The sequence below is a fragment of the Cnephaeus nilssonii genome (genome assembly GCF_951640355.1).
Source record: "Cnephaeus nilssonii genome assembly, chromosome: 17".
Taxonomy (NCBI): domain Eukaryota; kingdom Metazoa; phylum Chordata; class Mammalia; order Chiroptera; family Vespertilionidae; genus Cnephaeus; species Cnephaeus nilssonii.
Window position 1 is genome coordinate 7,035,487 of NC_137088.1, and position 21,674 is coordinate 7,057,160.

The following is a 21,674-nucleotide window of genomic DNA, read 5'->3' on the forward strand; positions in this document are numbered from 1 at the left end:
CAGCATTAGCTTCATAGAAAGTCTGCCACAGGCTGTGTTTAGGAACAAGTTTGGACAAATCGGCCATGTCCTTCAAAGCTCCAGTGTGTTGGGAGCTCAAACCCATGAGACTGGTCAGCAACACCTGAAGTAATTTCTGGAATCAGGATGGCTGGGTATAAGGGCCAAGTGAGGGATGGAAAACTCATTTGTCAGTATGTCTTGGGGTCAAGGAGGCTGTTCAGAGAATAAGGAATAGGAAAACATGGTCAGTTTCATTTGGAAAATACATTCTTTTGTCATAAATTGACTCCTGACTCCAATTGCTGGACCCTCCAGGACTATCCAACATATTCCTTTGCTATCTCAGATCCCCTTCCAGTCCTGTGTCTTCGTGCCCAATATCTCCAACCTGGAAACCTTGCTGCATTCCTCTTGTTAGGGTGCTTGCCTTCTGGCATTGGCACAACATCAAATGGCCTTTTATCTCCCATAGAAATCTAATTTCAAGGATGAGATGTCTGGCAAGGTGGTTGTACCCCATACCGGAAGCCAGGTCCTAGATTGGAAAATTCTTTACAGACTCCTTACCTGGCTTGGTTAAATTTGCCCTGAGGATCATCCTCTTAACCTTCATGAGATGTCGCAGGCACATACAGGAGAGACTATTGTAGACCAAGTACCCATTGCTACAACAGGAGCCATCAGACAAAGTTCTTCAGAGTAGTCCCACAAAAGCAGCTGCACAAAACAGCCCAGCCACCTGGCTGGTCAGTGGCAACTTCTATGCACCCTCAAACAAAAGAGGCCTCATGCCCGTTTGTGATGCTCGTACTACATAAACTGATACATCCTTGCCCGCACACATGCATATGGCCAATTGGCCCTGATCATCCGGAGTACTCTTATTAGGGTTCCCACACCACCCCTTACACAGGATGGTCTTCTAGGGGTACCCTGCCCGTTTGCCAGCTCCTTGAACAAAGAGTCTACGACTGGTCGGCAAACTCAGTCAACAGAGCAGCAAACCGCGGCTCACGAGCCGCAGTTTGCCGACCACTGGTCTAGGACAATAATGGTTCCGCCCTAGGTGAAGCTCACATTCCTGTCCCCACGTAGGGTGATGGCCTACTGGCCACTATTGCTTGTGCCATCACGGCCACTACATGGTTAAGCCTGTAAAGACAGTCCAGCTGTCCTAATGGCTAAAGGGCTACTTTGCTCAGCATCTGAATCGAACTATATAGTTCGTCAGTATCCATCTGGACAGTCTCAGCTGTCCATGTAGCAGGGTTCTTTACTAGACCCGTCCTTATACCACATGGTCTCGGGGAGGGGTGTCATACCTCCTCGGGGACAGACTAGGGAGTACCCCGCCGTAGGAGTTTCATCCCTTGACAGGGTCTCATATATCACAGGACCCAACAGGGTTTGCAATCACTGACGGGCTGGTATTGCTGCTCTCTGTTGATAGTTACTGAAACTAGGTTAAAAAAGGGTTTCCTCCGTAATTTTGTATAAAAATTTTCATAAAAACAGCCTGCCTAGTTATGCTGAACATTGAAATTCACTGAAATTTACTGAGAAAAAAATAAAAATACATTAACCAATATCTAATATTGAAATGCAAATACCATAAACCTCCACAGTAGATTCCTGAAATAAAGACTTTCAACCAAGCCTGGCCAGCGTGGCTCAGTGGTTGAGCATTGACCTATGAACCACAAGGTTAGTTTGATGCCTGGTCAGGGCATATGCCTGGGTTGCAGGTTGGATCCCCAGTGTGGGGCCTGCAGTGGGCAGCTGATCAGTGATTCATCACTGATGTTTCTCTGTCCCTCTCCCTCTCTGAAATCAATAAATGTATTTTTGAAAAAAGGAAATAGTGCTTGACCATTAATGCAAATCTATTAACTCAAATGGCCACAGATTATCTAGGATCTGTGATTTTCTCAAGGCATTTTATTTAAAAAAAAAATATTTTATTGATTTTTTACAGAGAGGAAGGGAGAGAGAGAGAGGAACATCAATGAGAGAGAAGCATTAATCAGCTGCCTCCTGCACACCCCCTACTGGGGATGTACCCACAACCAAGGTACATGCCCTTGACCGGAATCGAACCTGGGACCCTTCAGTCCCCAGGCCGACGCTCTATCCAGTGAGCCAAACCAGCTAGGGCTCAAGGCATTTTCTTAACAAACCACCAGATAAAATGGTAGATGCATGGCTGTTGGTAAGCATAGAATTAAAACAAAGGTAGTTCTCTTTTTGAAGATCATTCCCATTAATGTTGGGTCCTACTTCATTGTGCGTATTTCCTGTCTCTGTATTGACGGCAGTAATTAGAATCAGGGCTCCCCATTGCCATGTGCTGACATTAAAGGACAAGATCCCCTTGACCAACTTCAGTCAGGCTCCTCAACCCCTTTCCCAACGAGGCTGTACCTTGGGGCTTCGGTCTTTGTATCGTCCCATTTGAACAAGAATCTAGCTGAGTCATTTTAGCAAGAATGCCCCACCCTTGATAATCTAATTGAATTCCTCATCCCCCGTTATCCTCTCCACCCCCATAGTGATGTCTGCTCAGTTGGTCCTGACTCAGCAAGAATCCTATCAACGGTTTAGCCAGAAATCCCCCAACCCCGCCGGATATTTCCTCTTAGTAATTTTCCGTTCAACGACTCCCTCAACCTGCTCCTGGGCTATAAATCCCCACTTGTCCATGTTGTCTTTGGAATTGAGCCCAGTGTTAAACTGAAGTCTCTTTTCCTCCTATTGCAACAGCTCCAGTTTAAAATCTGTTTTTAACACTTGAATTATTGTTCAGCTCGGGTTTTCTTTAACACAAGACACTGATCCATTCTTGTTCTGAGTCTCTATCTTTGCTAGAATCCTTGCATTTTGCTACCCTGTGTCCACCCTTTCCTTCTCTAATAGTAATGTTACAAGGGGTAAAATCCATGAATTGGTCTCAGAAAGTTGAATAGGAGAAGCATGCCACCTTAAGAGAGTTGTTTTTTTTTCTTAATCCTCACCAGAGGATATTTTTCCATTGATTTTTAGAGAGAGGGAAAGACAGAAACATCGATGTGAGAGAAACACATCAATTGGTTGCCTCTTGCACAGGCTCAAATCAGGGCCTGGGCCAGGGAGGAGCCTGCAACTGTGGTACGTGACCTTGACCAGAATAGAACCTGGGATCCTTGGGGCCACAGGCTGACGCTCTATCCACTGAGCTAACCGGCTAGGGCAAGAGTGAGTTTTAACACAGCAAGTTGGATAAAGCCCAGTCCCTTAATTAAGGAATATAATGTACATTATTCCACAGGTCACTAGTGGCCAAACACAATTCACAATTTTGCCTGGGCAGAGGATAGGAGAGAGAGGAGAGGGGGAGGGGGAGGGGGAGGGGAGGGGCAGCAGGGAGAGGGAGGGAGGCTGGTGTGGAGCTTGGGAACACAGAGAGGCTTTGTCCAAGCTGCCGGCAGCTCAGATGGTGCTGTATTCTTCTGTTTACCAAAGTTGGGGACTGTGTAGCTGAAAATCTGTAAGATCAAGGTCAAAGTCTCGATGGAGACAGATTTGCTCTGAAAGTTAGGATTAAAGGACAAATGAAGAACCATTTAGGTTTGTTTCTTTCAATTTTGATCAATTCACTATATACCTTGAAATAATTAAATGGTCTTACAGCTATTCATAAAACTCATTTTTTCATATTTCTACAGGAAAAATAGAATTTTTGTCATGAATCTGAAAATCTTTGGCTTGTTTTTTATTTTTAAGTATTTTAAATAAAAAACCAATTTTTACAACACATTTTGACACATGGTTTTGTTAGGTAAGTAACAATGCTCTAATTGTGGATGACTTCATGTACATTGAAGCTTTAGGGTGAAATAATAGAGATGTCTTTATCTCATCAGTCTTTCCTGAGATGACTTCCCTCTATAAATGATCCACTCATTTCGTACTTACCTTCACCAATCTCCATAACAAGATGTCATACCCTCCAGCCCTTTTTCTGCTTGAATAATCTATACACTCATATAAAATAGTGTATGTTTCACTGTAAATGAGTATGGATTTATTTTTAAAGTAATGAAAATGTTAAAGAATTTGATAGTGGTGTTGCTTCTTTAACCCTTAAATATATTTTAAAATCTCTCCATTTTATGCCTAAAATTTTGAATTCTATGGTACATATATATGTTATATTACAATAAAAACAATTACTGTGTTTTTGGTTATAAGTGGCAGGTGAACAACACTGTTTCTTCCAAAAATATGGAAAAATGATGCATCCACAATTTTGAGGGAGAATAATTTTCAATCTAGAATTCTATACCCAACAAGGCAATCAAATGTGAGGGTAGAATAAAGCAGCTTTCAGGTATGCAAGAACTAAAACAAAATTCACTTAATACGTGCTCTTTCCAATGACGGCACTAGAGAATGTACTTCAAAAAATCAGGGAGCAAACAAAAAATGAGAATGACATGGAATCCATGACATAGGTGATCCTTACGGCAAAAAAAATGCAGGGAAGTTTCAGTCCTGCACCAGACTTTGAGAGCAACCAGTCCAAAGTAGAGCAAGAGGACAGATTACAGAAGACAGTAGAAGTAAACAATTATTTGATATATTGGAATATTTGAAAAATTGATAGTTATTTGACAGGTCTGTTGGAATATTAAAAAAAGTTAGAAATAAAAAACTAAGCCGAAACCGGTTTGGCTCAGTGAATAGAGCGTCGGCCTGCGGACTGAAAGGTCCCAGGTTCGATTCCGGTCAAGGGCATGTACCTTGGTTGCGGGCACATCCCCAGTAGGGGTTGTGCAAGAGGCAGCTGATCGATGTTTCTCTCTCATCGATGTTTCTAACTCTCTATCCCTCTCTCTTCCTCTCTGTGAAAAATCAATAAAATATATTTAAAAAAAAAGGAAAAAAAAACCCAAAAAACTAAGCAAATTAAATAAATGAAAGCAAAATAGAACAATTATTAACTCCAGGAAAAACAAATTTGTACAAAGAAATGAAATCGTAATTGACTACAAAGTTGTGTAGAAAAGATATTTATATATTGATAATAATATAATATAAATTTTGACAGGTATAGCTATATTTAGTTGGTAGGGGGAAAGGGAGAGAAAGGAGTAGAGTGTAAGAAAATTAAATCCTAAGTTGGAAGCCAATAGTCTAAAATAATAAGCATGTATGTAGCTGTTTAACAATTATGGAAATAAATATAGAAAAATAGCTAAAATTTGTTGAACGTGTTGCCTCTGGTGAGTGGGATTATGGAGTGGGATGAAGTGCAAAAGGGGCTATTGTTTCTCCTCATAAGCCTTTTAATGCATTATAACTGTGCAAATATTATTTTGATAAATAATCATCAAAATGAATTAAAATAGTACTTACAGTAACTGATGTATTCGTTTGCTAGGGCTGCCATTACATAGTACCACCTAGTACCACTGAGTGGCTTAAAAAGCAGTTCTCCAGGCTGGAAGTCCAAGCGGAAGTTGTCAGCAGGTTGGTTCCTCTGGAAGGCTGGAGAGAAGGTATGTCCCAGACTGCTCTCGTTGACTTGTCAATGACCATCGTCTCCGTGTGTCTTCACAATTGACTCCCCTCCATGAGTGTTTCTGTGTCCAATGTCTTCTTTTTTATAAGGACATCAGTGACCCACCCTCACAACCTCATTTTCACTTGATTACGTTGGAAAAGACCCATTTCTAAGTAAGGTCTAGGAGTTAGGTCTGCAACCTGTGAATCTGGAGGGGACACAATTCAGCCCATAACGTGTGGGGATTGTCGGTGGCAGCCAACGTTTCTGTGGAGGAATGATCTGTAATGTAAGCAAGTCATTTAATGTTGGCCACGAATCCACTTGGAGTTCTAGGAGGTGGTGCCCTCTGTGGAACACAGAGCTGCCATTCAAAGAAGTGGCCCTGACTCAGGTGTGGCCTCCTACGCTGTCTTTCTGGGACTGAGAACACCACCGCATGAAGGGCAAACACCAAAATTTAAATAGGAGTAAAGAGAGATGGCATAACGAGTGTTCTGTGGGAACTCCATACTTTGGTTGCATAAATTGTACATCACTCCATATAGCATGGAGTAGAAGATCGAAGACAGGACTTCACAAAATTTGCCAGTAAGGACCTTTGTTGGAAAGGTTTGAGAAGCAGAGGAGTCCTTTAGGGAAGAGGTATCTCTATAATCTACCCACTCTATCTTGCACTTTTTAAATAACCTGAATTCACCAGAGGGAAAGGGGGTGGGGGAGGAGAAGAGGGTACAGAGGGGGTAAATGGTGATGGAAGGGACTTTACTTGGGTTGGTGAATACACAATACAATATATAGATGCTGTATTATAGAATTGTACACCTGAAACCTACATAGTTTTATTAATCAGTGTCCCTAATAAATTCAATTATAAAATGAAATGCAAAAGAAAAGCCTGAAAAATAAATGAAATGAAGTGCAAAAACAAAACAAACAAACAAACAAAAAAACCCAAAGCCTATTTAGACAACATCTCAGGTTGTTTTCTAAATAGGAAATGTGTTCTTACAACTGTTTTGCAAGCTTCTTTAGGGCCGGACCACAATAGCTAACACTGATGTAGCACTATGTGCCAGGCACAATTCCAACCAGTGTGACATCTTAACCGACTTAGTGACTATCCCTGAGTCCTCCAGAGCCCGTGCTCTGAGCCACCTTGCTCTGCTCCCGAACCCTCACGCACATCCATGCAGTACAGGCAAAGCGCTGGCCTCACAGCAGGAGTGAACCAACCAGCAGACATACATACCTCATTACTCAGATCAAGAATGTTTCATTAGCCGAAACCGGTTTGGCTCAGTGGATAGAGCATCGGCCTGCGGACTGAAAGGTCCCAGGTTCGATTCCGGTCAAGGGCATGTACCTTGGTTGCGGGCACATCCCTGGTGGGGGGTGTGCAGGAGGCAGCTGGTCGATGTTTCTCTCATGATGTTTCTAGCTCTCTATCCCTCTCCCTTCCTCTCTGTAAAAAATCAATAAAATATATTTAAAAAAAAAAAGAATGTTTCATTAGCCATGAAGTTAGTGTACGATGAGATTTATATTGTGTGTTTTCGATTCTTTTCTCATGACTGTGACAAGAGCCTACAAAGAAACTTTATGACAGTGTTGACATTTAAATCTCTCTGTCATGCAAGGAGCTGTGGGAATTCAAGAGGCAAGGCTGCTGTTGGTTGGATTAGTTTCAGAAACATCCTTTCATCTTTTAAATCATTAGTATGTAGTTCTACACATAGAATGAAATTTAGCAAAAGCACTGGTTGTAGGATCATGACATTTAACCGAGGCACAGAGTTCTAGGATTCAATGGTGTAACCCCCAAACTCCAGGAAAATGGTAAGAAAATGCCATGTCCAAGACTGAAGCCAATATTATCATGTTAATTAAATGAGATTCTTAATTTACAGAAATAATCTATCATAGATTTTTTTAAGTTTTCATGAATTTGAACGTACATGGTAATTGTTATAGAATTGTCCAGATCTAATCTCAGTAGTGACTACACTGAAGTACGCTTGCTGAATTGTGTGAGGGCATGCATGTATGGATGCTAGTCTTGGACGTGTGTATGTATACATGCGTGTGTATGTAGGGAGGGTTAGGGAGGGTGGGTGTTGACTCTGAGTAGAGTGTGGAGAGAGATTCCGAAGGCAGGGATTTGTCAGTGTGATTCCAACTCTGTTCAAAGCTTGTGGGTTTGGCTTGTGGCATGTGCGGTGAGGTATAGTGCGGTGGGGGCTGGGATGATTGCTGTGGTGGATGCCACATTGGCAGAAGGATGTGTGGTTTGGTGGAGTGAGTTGGTGTGTGGTGTGATTTGGGTAAAGTGAGTATGGAGAGAGCCTTGGTGAGGGGGTTGGAATGGGGCATTATGTGGGATGTGAGAGGTGGGAGATGCATATGAGAGTGCGGGGCTGATGTGTAGATATGGTTTGTGACTGTGTGTATGTGTGTGTGTGTGTGTAATGTGGTTGTAACTTAGCTTTTGTTTAGATTTTCTTTTGCCCTTTGTTTCGGTGTTTGGCCTTTGTGTTGTCTTTGTTTCACTCTTTGTTTAAACTTTCTTTGGCTTTTGTTTGCTCTTTCTTTAGCCTTTTGTTGAAACTTTGTGTGGCCTTTTTGTCGTCTTTGTGTAGCTTTTGTTTTTAAGTGAATCTTGGCTGAGAACCCATCAAAAACACCTTGTGTAATGAAATACCCGGATATATAATCCCTCCCTATATATTCCGCATGCATTGAGTAGCCTCATCCTCTCAGGCGCCTGGTACAGACGAGGAACCTGTTTCACACAACAACTGCTACTTGGAGGTAAGGGCATTCCGTTGGTTTTCATCTTACTTCATGCTGTACTTCATCATTTGTGTATGGGCCGTTTTACTATATCCCAGGGGAAACCTGCTGGAATAGCTGCCAGGAGTGGGAGGACATAAAAGGATGGAGAACGCAAGCACAGAGGACACCAAGGCTATTCTGATTTGGGCAGAGGGCCCTCCTGGAATGTTCTGGCAAACGCCTGGAAATTGTCTGAGCCTGGGACAATTGTCTGAATCTGGACCCTAACTCAGATTCTGGTCTGAAGCCCCCTGCCCTGGCTTCTTCTTTTTCTCTCCTTTTATAATTTATCAGGATTTGAAATGAGGGTTTTTTTAAAATCTAGGAACGCTTTCCTTCATACAGCCGGGTTTATGTGGGGGGTGGGGGGATGGCCAGCAAAGCCCCAATCTTGGAAGAATGTTTGTTTCCTAGAAAACATAAATGGAAGACATCCATGCTTTGTCTTGAACAGAATTTCAGAAATCACAGAGGTGTTTCTTTTTATTTTCAGTCTTGTAGTTGATAGAAAAAGGAAAGAAAATATTGTGTGTCAGGGGAATAAAGTTATGAACTTGGCTAAAGTTCTAGGAAGAACCTGGGGAAAAGAATTTTTAATGCTTCATGAATAAATCCGGGAGGCAGAAAACAGACTCTTGTCAGATGTGCAGCTATTTTATGTTTATTCAGAAGAGCAGGAGAATGCCTTGGTGAGTGGATTTTAAAAATTATTTCATGTTTACAGAAAAATCACAAGCAGTACAAAAATCCGATGTATCCAGATTACTCAAATGCTGACATGTTACCACATTTGCTTTATTATCCTTTCTTTCTCTGTATACGCATATACATGTTATTTTTTTCTGAGCCATTTGAAATTAGAGACATGATCAAAATTTAAAAAATTAACATGGAGAAAATACTATTATCTACTCTGCAGACAACTAGATTTCACCAGTTATCCCAGAAATCAATCCAGGATCAGGCATCCCCTTTGGTGGCCATGTCCTTTAGTCTCCATTACTCTGGAACAGTACCCAAGACAGCCATTCTCTTTCATGCCTTGACTAGTTTTGAGGAGTTGTTATTATTATTATTATTTTGTTAATCCTCATGTGAGGATATTTTCACATTGACTTTTTTAGAGAGAGTGGAAGGGAGGGTAAAAGAGAGAAAGACACTCATATAGAGAGACACACTGACTGGTTGTCTCCCACATGTACCCTGACTACCAGGGCTGGGTTCAAATCTGCAACCCACGTAGGTACCTGCCTTTGACCGGAATCAAACCCGGACCCTCTGGTGGACCCCTGGGGTGCACAGGCCAATACTCCACACTGGCCAGGGTAAGGCGTTATTTTGTTAAATGTCTCTCACTTGGGGTTTGGTCTGATGTTTTCTCATGATTAGGTCCAGGTTATGAAGTTTGGAAGGACTATGCTTGGCATTATAGATCATACATATCCAAATTCACACTTAAATCTGATTGTACAAATTTTTAATTCAAGGTGTTGTTTATCTAATGGTTACTAGGATTTTAAACGAGTACCTAAAATCTTACAAGAAAGTGCAAAAAAATTAAAAATCCAGGGCTTTTTTCTGATAATTCCCAATATTCACCAAAAGTGTATAAGTGCTGTCCCTTACTTATGAATGGTAATTACAATGATGTGTACATGAACTTGATAGATGTATGGTGAGGTATTTAATCTAGATTCTTTGTGTGTGTTGGATTCATGTCTGCTATTCTATGAGTGTCATAAATGTGATCATTTCTTTATAAGCAAAACCATCTGCTGAAAACAGATACAATTCGATAAAGAGCTGTCCTGAAGAGCCACTCCAGGCTCGCTGGCCACCTTCAGCATGTTGACAGGGTGTCTGGTAGAAGGAACTTTCATTTGTTTGCTCGTAAGTGGGAAAACTATTTGGAGGTGGCTGGCAGTTTTATTATTCTTAAAATAGATCCTTTAGATACACAAATATAAAGCATCCTTTTTTTTCCCCTCAAAAACTCTGATGTCATCATAAATCTGAATGAGGGGGAGTTGATTAAGTTGTTATATGATCTTTGTAGTTAAGTAAATGTATTAGGGCTTTCACAGGACTATTCCCTGGATTAGGTAGATAAATATTTTCTTTCTAAATATAAAATTAGGTTAGAACTTTGGGATTCTGCGCCTGGTGCTATTTAATGTTGAGGAACCCAGCTTTTGAGAAAGTGTAGCATTAGCTGTTATAATTGCCTTATCTGGGCTGTAAAACTCACCCTGGAGTTGGAGAAAGGGTTTTCTACTTGAAGGATTATGTGTTCCTGTGATGAGCCATCCTGGGGTGGAAAATAAGGGCCTCTTCACACTTAGTCAAAAAAAATTGGGGTCAGGACATGGAAGGCTTAAAAGGCCAGGAGCGTCTTGTGACTGGGAGTTGAGTTGCTTTCCACAATCCGAAGACTGTCAACCCGAGGACTAGGTACCATCGCATGGACTCCAGGAGTGACCTCTTGTATGGGCTGTGAAGGCCACTCTGGATTCTGGTGCTTCTGTTACAATGCATTAGGTAAAACCTGGTGTTAGCTGTGGTTAAGGGACCACTATATTTTAAAATGTACCTGGGATTTTGTTTTTGTTTAGGTGTGGTGAGGCCAGCAAATCAGATGACTGCCATTGAAAAGATCGTTTGTTACCCTGGCTGGTGAGGCTCAGTTGGTTGGGTGTGGTCCTGTGCACCGAAAGGTTGCCGGTTCTATGGTTCGATTCCAGGTCAGGGCACAGGCCCAGGTTGTGCACTCCATCCCTGGTAGGGAGTGTGCAGGAGGCAGCCAATAGATGTTTCACTCTCATATTGATGTTTCTCTCAACTCTCCCTCTCAAAAAAAAAATTTTTTTTTAATGAAAAGATAGTTTGTTACTCACAGTTCCCAAGAGGAGAGGGCATGCCAGACCATGGAGGGCTAGATGGGGAAGCACTAGAGTCTGCCAGGAGCCGGAAGGGGCTAGGAAGGCATGAGCAAGAGACTTGATTGTACCTTTGTACAGGTATGAATGAGCCAGGCAGGGTAAGCAGGGTAGCCAGGTGTAGGATGGGCGAGTTTAAGTTCGGGGGGGGGGGGGGGGGGGGGACTCTGGAGTGTAGGGTTGACCTGAGTCATCTGGTACTTGGCCCTGGGATGATTAGAATAGAGGAATTTTGGCTCAATCTGTGACAGTTTGATAAACACACACACACACACACACACACACACACACGCACACACACACGCACACACGCACGCGCGCGGTGGTTGGTGTGTTTTGGCTCTGGATTGGTTGGTTTGCATATAAAAGGCACTCTCAACAGGGAGTCCTTTGCTGTGTCTATGAATTAATTAGCCTTGAGAGGGGCAGTCTCTCCAGGATCAGCAAGGCCCCAGATGCCAGAGCATCAAGAATACAGGAAGTAGAAGAATATAGTTAATCCCTCGTCAGAGTCCACATGTGGCATGAATGGGCATAAGGGAAGGAGAGCAGCGTTTAGACTCTGGAGCAACAGCCTTTAAAAGTCAGGAATCTGATGCAGACTGTGAAAGTGAAGCTCTGTGCACAACGCACTCGCATTAACTACAACCTAAGTAACCAGAACACATTCTGCTGCTTCACTTTTAGGGAAAAAAAAAAGAAGAAGAAGCCGATGATACCAAGACAAGCTCATAACAGAGACCTAATCACCAGATGTGTATGGATGAAAATACAGGTACCAATGAATCTCTTACACTCTTTTGGACCTGCATCTAGATGGCTGTATAATGATCACTTGTTCAGAAAGTTCAAGTAGAATGCAGAATCAGCAAAAGACTGAGCAATCCAATTTTGAGTAAGAGTTAAACACTTTTAAAAACTATTCCAGGTGTTTCATAGTATTCTAGGTTTGGGGAGTAGAAATTTTTTGGGAAAAACCCTATGTCTGTGCATCAAGACACTATGACCTAAGCCACCATTTGTCTACCTTTGTCAAACCCATGTACTATACACTCACCCTCATCCATTCATTGGCACACTGTGGAACCTGCCAATACTTGAAACTACCTCCTCTCTAATTCAAGTAGTACAAACATCTGGGGTCTCATTCATGACCTTCCTTTCTTTCAGCTTACTATGTTAGGCACCCTACTACAACTCTGGAAACCACTTACTTCCTAGCTTCCAGGACTCTCCTCCCCTTCATTCTCAAACTCTGGCCTCAGTTGACTTAGTTTCTCTTTCCAAATCCTCAGCCCCTATTCCTTTCACAAACCCTCTAATCCAGTTTCTGTTTTAAACATTCCATGCCAACAAATTCTTGCTAAAGTCACCAATTACTTTCATGTCTCTTAATCTAATGTACTCTTTATATCCCCATATCACACCACCAGTGTCTCAGAATCTTTCTACAAAGTTGACTACTTCCTCTTTTGAAACACTCCTTCCCTTTGGCTCCCATCTCCATATGTCCCAGTGTCCCTCCTTCCTCTCCGACTTTTCTCTCTATTCCTTGCCAATCACTCCTCCTCCACCTAACCTGTAAATGTGGGAGTGTCCTACGGCACAGTTATACCCTCTTCTCATCCAACATTCTGCCACCAAGGCAATTCCTTCCATCCCCAAGGCTTCAGTTGCCACCTATACTCCCAACAACTTTCAGATTCTATCTCCCGCCCGGACTTCTCCTCTGAACTTTCCACTTGACATCTCCATCTAGATACCCTCTAACGCCTCAACTCCACTGCATCTAAAACTGAACTCATGATTGTGCCTCTTCCCCCAATCCTTCTCCTCCAGCAGGTGCTTCCACCACCCACCTGGTCACTCAAACTATATACCTGGGAGTCACTCTTGACTCCGCCTCTGTTTTTTTAAATAGGTGGATAATTTCAATATAATATGGTAAATATAAAGATGGAGGTATATAAACTACAAAGACTTCCTCGGTTGGTATTTTATCCAACCGAGGAAGTCTACAAATGTAACTGCCATTGGATGACTCAGATAATGGCCTTGGACACAAAACTCACGAAAGGGGTGGTCAACAATCCAGTGCATATCTTAGCTTGTCTCTGGCCTGGTCTCTTCATCTTCCCGAGACGGATGCCCTTGGAGAACTCATGGCAAAGTAATCAACCAGCCCATCAGGTAATCTAGGGTCTTTCCCTTAGCCCCTGCCAAGACTAGGCCAAACGGACACAGGTTTTCCTATAAACGAATGCAAATCTGGAAGATTGCTTGCCTTCTCCTTTATCCAGGAAAAATTACAAGAGAGGATTTGTTTTACTTACATAGGAGTACATTCAAAATCCCATCGTTTTCATAGAGCAGGAGAAACACAATTCTTATTTTTAAAATCACAACCAGATTAAGAAAGACAAATGATTATAAAACTAAGCACACATTGAAAAAATAGTATTTTCTACGGAGAAAGCACTTACGTTAAAATCTTAATTCTTAAAATAACCGTGTTGAGAATCTAACCAAAGTCACCTGAGTTCTACGTAATACCCCAGAGGATTTTAAAGATACTCAATTCAGTAACAGTGGAGGGAACAGCAGAGCCCTGGGGATTCAGACAGAAGCCCTTCTCTCAAAGAGTTCAAGCTGGGATCCGGACATACAGCCACACTCTTCCAGTGTGACATGCCCACCAATAGAAGCATGCAAAAATTACAGAGGTAGCCCAAAGGTGGGTGCATCCTTTAATGAGGTGAGACCTTAGCTAGGTTGTTGAGGATGAATAGAAGTTCACCACACAAATAGGTGTTTCTTTTTCTTCTTTTTTAAACATATTTGTATTGATTTCAGAGAGGAAGGAAGAGGGAGAGAGAGATAGAAACATCAAGGATGAGAATCATTGATTGGCTGCCTCCTGCACGCCCCCCACTGGGTATTGAGCCCGCAACCTGGGCATGTGCCCTTGACTGGAATTGAACCTGGGACCCTTCAGTCCGCAGACTGACGCTCTATCCACTGAGCCAAACCAGCTAGGGCACAAACAGGATGTTTCTGACCTATAACAGAGAGGGGTGGTTGTGAGAGATAAGGGGCCAGGTGGACAGGAGGTGTCTGTGTGCCATATTAACTAAGAATCAAGGACTTTGCTCTGTAACTGGGGAGAGCCTCTGACATTTTTGAGTAGGGGAAATAACAAACAAGGAGACAAATCATACCTTTGGTTCCATTTCCTGGACCCATTTACCCCATCTGTAGAAAAGTTTGGAATGATTTAGCCACATACCATTCTAGTGCAAATTCACATGTCCATAAGGTAAAAAACAATGTATTGTATAATTTTAGATGTAACAAAAACAATGTAATGTTATTAAAATTGCATTCAGAAAATTACTTCTTACATGTTTATCTGGCTTCACTATAATGAGCAAGGTTTTTATTCCTAAAAGATTTGCCAAATATATTGTCTACTAGAGGCCCGGTGCACAAAATTTGTGCATGGCAGGGCGGGGTGGGGGGGGGGGGCGTCCCTCAGCCTGGCCTGCACCCTCTCCAATCTGGGACCCCGTGGGGGATGTCCGACTGTCTAAACCGGCAGTCAGACATCCCTTTCGCAATCCAAGACCACTGGCTCCTAACCACTCACCTGCCTGCCTGCCTAATGCCCCTAACTGCTCTCCTGTCTGTCTGATCACCCCTAACCACCTATACCTGCCTGCCTGGTTGCCCCTAACTGCCTCTGCCTGCCGGCCTGGTCGCCCCCAACGGCCCTCCCCTGCCGGCTTGGTCACCCCCAACTGCCCTCCCCTGCCAGCCTGGTTGCCCCCAACTGCCCTCCCCTGCCAGCCTGGTCACCCCCAATGGCCCTCCCCTGCCGGCCTGATCACCCCTAACTACCTCTGCCTCGGCCCCCACCACTGTGGCTTTGTCCAGAAGGAAGTCGGACATCTGGAAGATGGCCGGTTGACCCGGTCTAATTAGCATATTACCCTTTTATTAGTATAGATGTGCAAAGGATACCAACTTTGGGTCACACACATTCCCTTTCTAGATTAGCCCGAGCCAGGCAGTGTTTGTTCAGTCAGAAAGGTCTTTTGCACAAGTCTGTGAGGTAGCTGACTGCCAGCAGTGTGGTCCCTGGGCTGCTTTAATTTATCCTTGTTGCCAGAGCCAAAGAAAGCACTGAGGGTGTTGTTTGTCTCCCAAGTAGGTTGTCAACCCCAAGACAGTCAGGATCCTATTTTCACAGCCGCCGCAGGTCCTCCAATCAGTTTTGGGTTTTGACAAGATGCTGCTCTCTGGGGAAAAGCACTCTGATTCAGAATAAACACCTGTATGGCGTTTCCTTCCCTGGAACTGGCTTCCAAACAATAATCTGTTCAACATGCCTTGTACCAATTTGTAAACATTTTGGTTGCCAAGGATACACATGGATAAACAAGGACCAATGGATAAAGGTATCCTTAGAGACAGCATGTGGTAGCTGCAAAGTTTACTTCCTAGATGTATTTTTTGCTGCTGCGGACTGATCAGCATGGCAGCCATTGTCTTTCCCTGTGTAAATCTGCACTTGGAGGAAAGCATTAGCTCCTGGCCTGAGAGAGAGTTAGCAAGGTGTTAGAAGCTATTACAGGTTCTGATGGAGGGGTGGATGTAGAATGAATTTGCTTTGCATTGGTCGTGTTTTTCATAGCAGAGGAGTTGGGGCTGAGCAGCCTTCGGAAGGATGTGGTAGGTGAAAGAAACCTAGGCATGAAGTGGAGCTTTTGTACCCCTAATTTTTATTCCATAAACAGCTCCTGGTCAAAGCATCCGTATGTATTCCTCACTTGCTGGAAGTCAGAGGCATCCTTCTGACCGCCCAGGGCTTGCAGCCTGGATGGTTCATTGAACCCGGCTCCAGCCAGTCCTTGTCTGCTGAATGCTGCTAATCCCCACCCCCTCCCCGACACGCTGATTGGCAGCCTTTTCCCCATTCTTTGCTAATATCATCCCCTCTTTTTTGGGCCAGTCAGAGTGGGCACGAACTGACATTTCTTTGCTTTTATTTCTTTATTTTAATCTTACAGACTTAAGCCTATTTGGTATATGATCACTGGCTTTTATATTATCTTTTTTCTATTATTTGCCTGTTTCTTAAAAAATTTATAATTTTTTTTCTGTAAACATTCTGGTTATCAGCACCTTATATTTTTATGTGTTCCTATATTTTCTTCTCTATTGGTACAGCTCTTTTAACTTGCAGCTTTGTAGTATCTTTTGTTCTATTAAATCATCATCTTTGATTTGCTTCCCTCCTCTTCATGTCTGCTGTGAGAAACCACATAGTGTCAAGATTAGAAATAGTGACCAGTCTGCCTTGGCTGAGACTTTGGGGCCCCCATTTACTAGCTCTATGTCCTCAGCTTTCTCATGTGCAAAAACAGGGCTATTGTGAGGATTAAATGAATTAAATATGTGAAGTCTGAATTGTGTCTGGCTGGTATCTCCTGACATGTATTTGCTGTTATTATTCTAATTGGGGTCTTTGATCTACTCTCATTTTTGTGTCTCTTTTGAGTAGTTCATCTATTTTCCATTATAAAATGCCCCCTTGGAGAAATCCTGTTCGTTCTTCTTTCCTGCCTGCCATTAATCCATCTGCAAGTCCTGTTCATTGTTGGTCTTGCTGCCTTGCGTCTTGCTCATGTTATACTCTGGTCCTTAGCAATTTTGAGGCCTAGGCCAATGTTTCTACTACAGACCAGTCTACTGTGTGTGTGGTGTCATCAGCACTAGATCCTCATAAGCATCTCGGATTTACCATATTTGACACAAAGTGGCTGCTCAATTAATATTTGTTGAATAAATGAATGTCCCACTATTCCCTTACTCCCCTCCCCCCATCTCCTCCATCTCAGTAAACTGCTCTATTAGGCATTTGCTCAGGCCGAAAGCCTGGCAGTCATCCTTGCCCTGCCCTTTCCAATGGACTCTACATCCAATCCATCCTTAAGTCTTATTAACTTTGCTTCCAAGGTCCACCTTCACTGCCACTGCCCTCGGTGAATTTCCTATCCTCCCTCACTGGTCTTCTCGCTTCCACTGCTGTCTCCTTCTGATCGCCATTGCCAGAAGCCCGAGTGATCTTCCTGGAACATGAATAGGAAGATTCACCTCCTCTGGTCAAGACCTTTCGGTGCCTTCCAATTCTTCCTATTCATCAGCTCACCGTCAAGGCCCTGGGCTGTCTTGCCCACATGATATTCAGCTGCACCCCCTTCTGTGGTTTCCTCAGCATATCAAGTCTCAGGGCCTTCTGTCTGCAACTCTCTCCTCCCCTACACATGGGTGGCTCCCACGTATCCTTTAGGTCTCAAGTTCAATGTTTCTTCTTCAGGAATCTTCCCCTCGCCCCTCAATCTAAATTTATTTCACTGCTATACTCATTCCTAGCACCCAGGAATCTGATCACACTTCAATTAGACATTGACCACCTTGTTCATAATATGACCTGTTAAAGTCCCCTTCACTGTACCCTAAGCTCCGTGAGTACAGGCACCTACTTTGTCTTGTTCACAATTGGCACTTAGTAGGCACTCAGTAAGTATTTGAATGAATGGCTGAGTGTTACTATTGTATTTACCTTCCGTCTTTTTCCATGTATATTTTTTGCATATGTCACCTGTCCTCCACTGTCAATGGGTCTACTGTGGTCACAGCTGTCTTAATAGCTCCCACCAACAATTCAGAGAGTCTTTGCCAGCCTGAAAATTAGGCCTAAAATTGCTCGAAGTCTCCAGAGCATCATGTCTCACCTGTTCAAGGCAGGGTCTGATTGTGTGTCTCTCCTGCTGAGGCCACCCTGGCTTCTGTCCTAGACCTTGATGAGAGGACTACTTCTGGAGGAGTCTGAGGAAGCTGGGAGCCCTCTTGAAGTGGTCAGCCCCTCTGACTCTCAGCTGGCGGCAGCTGGAAGCTGGAGTTGATGACATACAAGGAATAGTCTAGCCCTAGCTGGATTGGTTCAGTGGATAGAGCATTGGTCTGGGGACTGAAGGGTTTCAGGTTTGATTCCGGTCAAGAGCACATGCCCAGGTTGCAGGCTCAATCCCCAATAGGGGGCATGCAGGAGGCAGACAATCAATGATTCTCTCTCATCATTGATGTTTCTAACTCTCCCTTCCTCTCTGAAATCGATAAAAAATATATATATAAAAAAAGAAATAGTCTAGCTTCCTTCTGCCTTCACTTGATATTACAGAAATATTTTCTTATGTCAGTATAACCTCTTCATAAGCATCTTTAAAAATGGCTGCCTAATATTCAATTGTTCTTCAAATAGCTACCTATTACTTCCATGATTCATCAAGTATAAAAATATTAATAATTAAATAAAATCAAAGCCTTACTGCTTACATTGTGTTTTTATAAAAATGCTAGGATTCCCTTGCCTATAGTCTTGCCTTTAATAAGCTAGTCTGGTTTTAAGAAATATATAGAGTTATAAATGCTTCAGTCTTTCTGTTCTGTCAATTTCTTGAAAGACCATCCCCTGATTCTGTGTAATATGCAAAATTAAGTCTTTTTTTTTAAAAAAATCACTTATCCCAGCTGCCCTCCTATGCTTACCAGTTAGTAAAACTCCATTTACTATCTTCACCCGTATTCATGCATTATTACTGTAACTATATTTTATTTCTGTCTCCTCTCAGAGAATGAAAGGTTAACTGCTTTTATTGCTCTCAAGGGCTTTGATTTTCAGAGAATAAATATTACATTGTGAAATGGAGGCAAGATCTAACAGAAATTCATTAAAAATTTATAAATATTTTAAGCACTTGAGGTTAATTCTTCATGTTTTGAAATACCAGTGCTTTCAGTGCTAGACATTCCATCCTGTTCTTTGAAAATGCCGGTTTCCGGTTACTCCCATCTTTTCCTTACAGTTATCCCCAATCACTGGGAGGCAGAGAGGTGGCGTGTGGTTTCAGTGAGAAGGGATGGCCAGGTATAAGAAGGAGTTGGGGAAAGGGAAGGAAAGGCCTGGGAAGAGCATGGCCCCCTTCACTCACGCCTTTTCCACTTGGGGAGTTTGTGGAAGAATTCTGTGTACTGTGGAGCACATTCATGGGGCGGGGGGAAGAGAGAAACTGAAGGAGGCAGACAGCGTGTTCTCCCTTTTCTTCAGATGAAACCTCAAAATCAGGGCGGGGGGGTGGTATGGTGCGGTAGAAACGTCCAGACAGATTTGAAAGTGTGTGTGGTGGGTCCTGCTGCCACACTTCAACAGGAATAGTGGGGACAGATTGCCAGTCCTTGGGGGATGCCTGCCCTCATCTAATGTGGCCCACGAGTGAGCACACAGCTTTTTTTGGGGGGTGGGGAGCGCTCTCTAGGCCAATGGCCCCAAGAAAGGGCTCTTGATTCCCCATAGGTAGTGCATGGCATGCGTGGGAACCGTAAGTTACCTGGAGTGGAGGTGGAGGGGCTGAGAGGACAGCTGGATCACAATAGAAGGCTTTGGTGGGGTCACGTGGTAAGTGGTAATGTGTCAATCATGCCAGGGGCCAGGTGAGACCACACAGGTACTCTGTGACAGAGTCTAGCAGAAGAGGACATGACCTAGACCAGCCACCCCTTCCTCCTTGCCATGAGGACTTTCAGGTACTCCTGTCCACTTTGAGGAGGAATTGTCTCATGTAGAGGAGTACAGTGTTCAAGAGTCCAGGTTTAGGACAGCAGCTGCACCGTCACCACGGATCCGGGCTCCTCCAGGCTTTGTGCTCAACCCTGAGGCTTCCTCTGCACGGCTGAGCCACCATCCAAGGTGGCTGCTGTGCCCAAGAATAGATGGCTAACCTGTAGTTTGTGCATACTTTTATCTTCACTAGGTAACCCAAATTGTTTCTGAAAATGCACATTTTTTTCAAGCACATGTGGAACGTGGAACAATACTGAATATATACTAGGACATTATCAAGCAAATCTCAACAAATATCAAAGAGTCATGATCATATACACTCTTCTCTGACTAGAATGCAGTAGAATTAGAAGTCAGTATAACAAAATTAATTCCATACACTTGGAAATTTTACAACAGATTTTTAAAGAGGATTGATGAATCCAAGAACTCATCCATATTTAAAATGAAGTGAAAATGATTTATGTTAATACTTGTGGTATGCAACTAACGTTGTATTTAATGGAAAAGTTACAGTCATAAATGCCTATGTGAGAAGCGTTTGATTCAAGAATAGAGAAATAGAACAAGAACATAAATGTAAAGAAAACTGAAGAAAAGAAATAATAAATGCATACAGAAATTCATGAACTAGAAAAAAAAATGAGCAAAGAAAAGCAAGAAAACCAAGAGTTGTTTCTGAAAAGAATATAAAGGAGATGACTTCTGGCAAGATTAATCAAAACGAGAGAAGATGAAAATATATAAACTATAAAGGGGGCTGTAACTATATGTGCTCTGACTGGGAATCGAACCATGACCTCCTGGTTCATAGGGTGACATGCAACCACTGAGCCACGCCAGCTGGGCAGAATTTTTGTTATTTCCATTCATCCAAAATATTTTTATTTTCAACAGTGAATGTAGATTTTAAAACCTGCTAAGGCCAGGTGGTGGAGGAGCAGAGGGAAGCACCTGTCTGTCATTCTCCCTTTAGGACCCTCCCTGAGTTTACATTCTAGTTCCCCACTGGGAGCTTTCTTGCTTGCTGGGGAAGTCCTTGCTGCATATGCATACTGGGCGAGGTCTCCAAATGCCATTCTCTACCTTTCCTTCTTCACTGAGCTCTTTCCCCAACTTTCAGTCTTTTTCAGCCCAGGACCCATGCACATCTATGCAGACTTATCCTTTCTCTGGGCCCATCTCAGTCCCCCAAAGTCCGGTCTGGGCCCAGCACCTGGCCCCCTGCTGCTGGGAGAGGAGGGCTGAGCACAGGGGGCACAGATAGTGCTGGACCTGGTCAAAGGGCACAGGATTTTGGAGTCCTAGAGGCATGGGTTCAAATCCTCTGCCTCTTACAGGCTTTATGAACTTGGTCATGTTTCTTGGCTTCTCTCATCTTTAGTTTGTTGATAATGCCATTTATAATAAAAAAAGGGTAATATGCTAATTAGACCAGACATCCTTCCGGACATAGCTGGGGCCGGAGGGAAGCCCGGGTCCCAGGTGCCAGAGAGGAGCTGGTGCTGTCAGCCAGGGGGAGAAAGGCCTACTGGTGCACGAATTTCGTGCATCGGGCCTCTAGTATGTTATAAAAATGAGGTGACATATATAAAGCGACCACCATACACTAGGTGCTCAGTAATGTTTGGCTTTGTAATATCTTTTTCTATCTTAAGTGGATCACTAAACATGG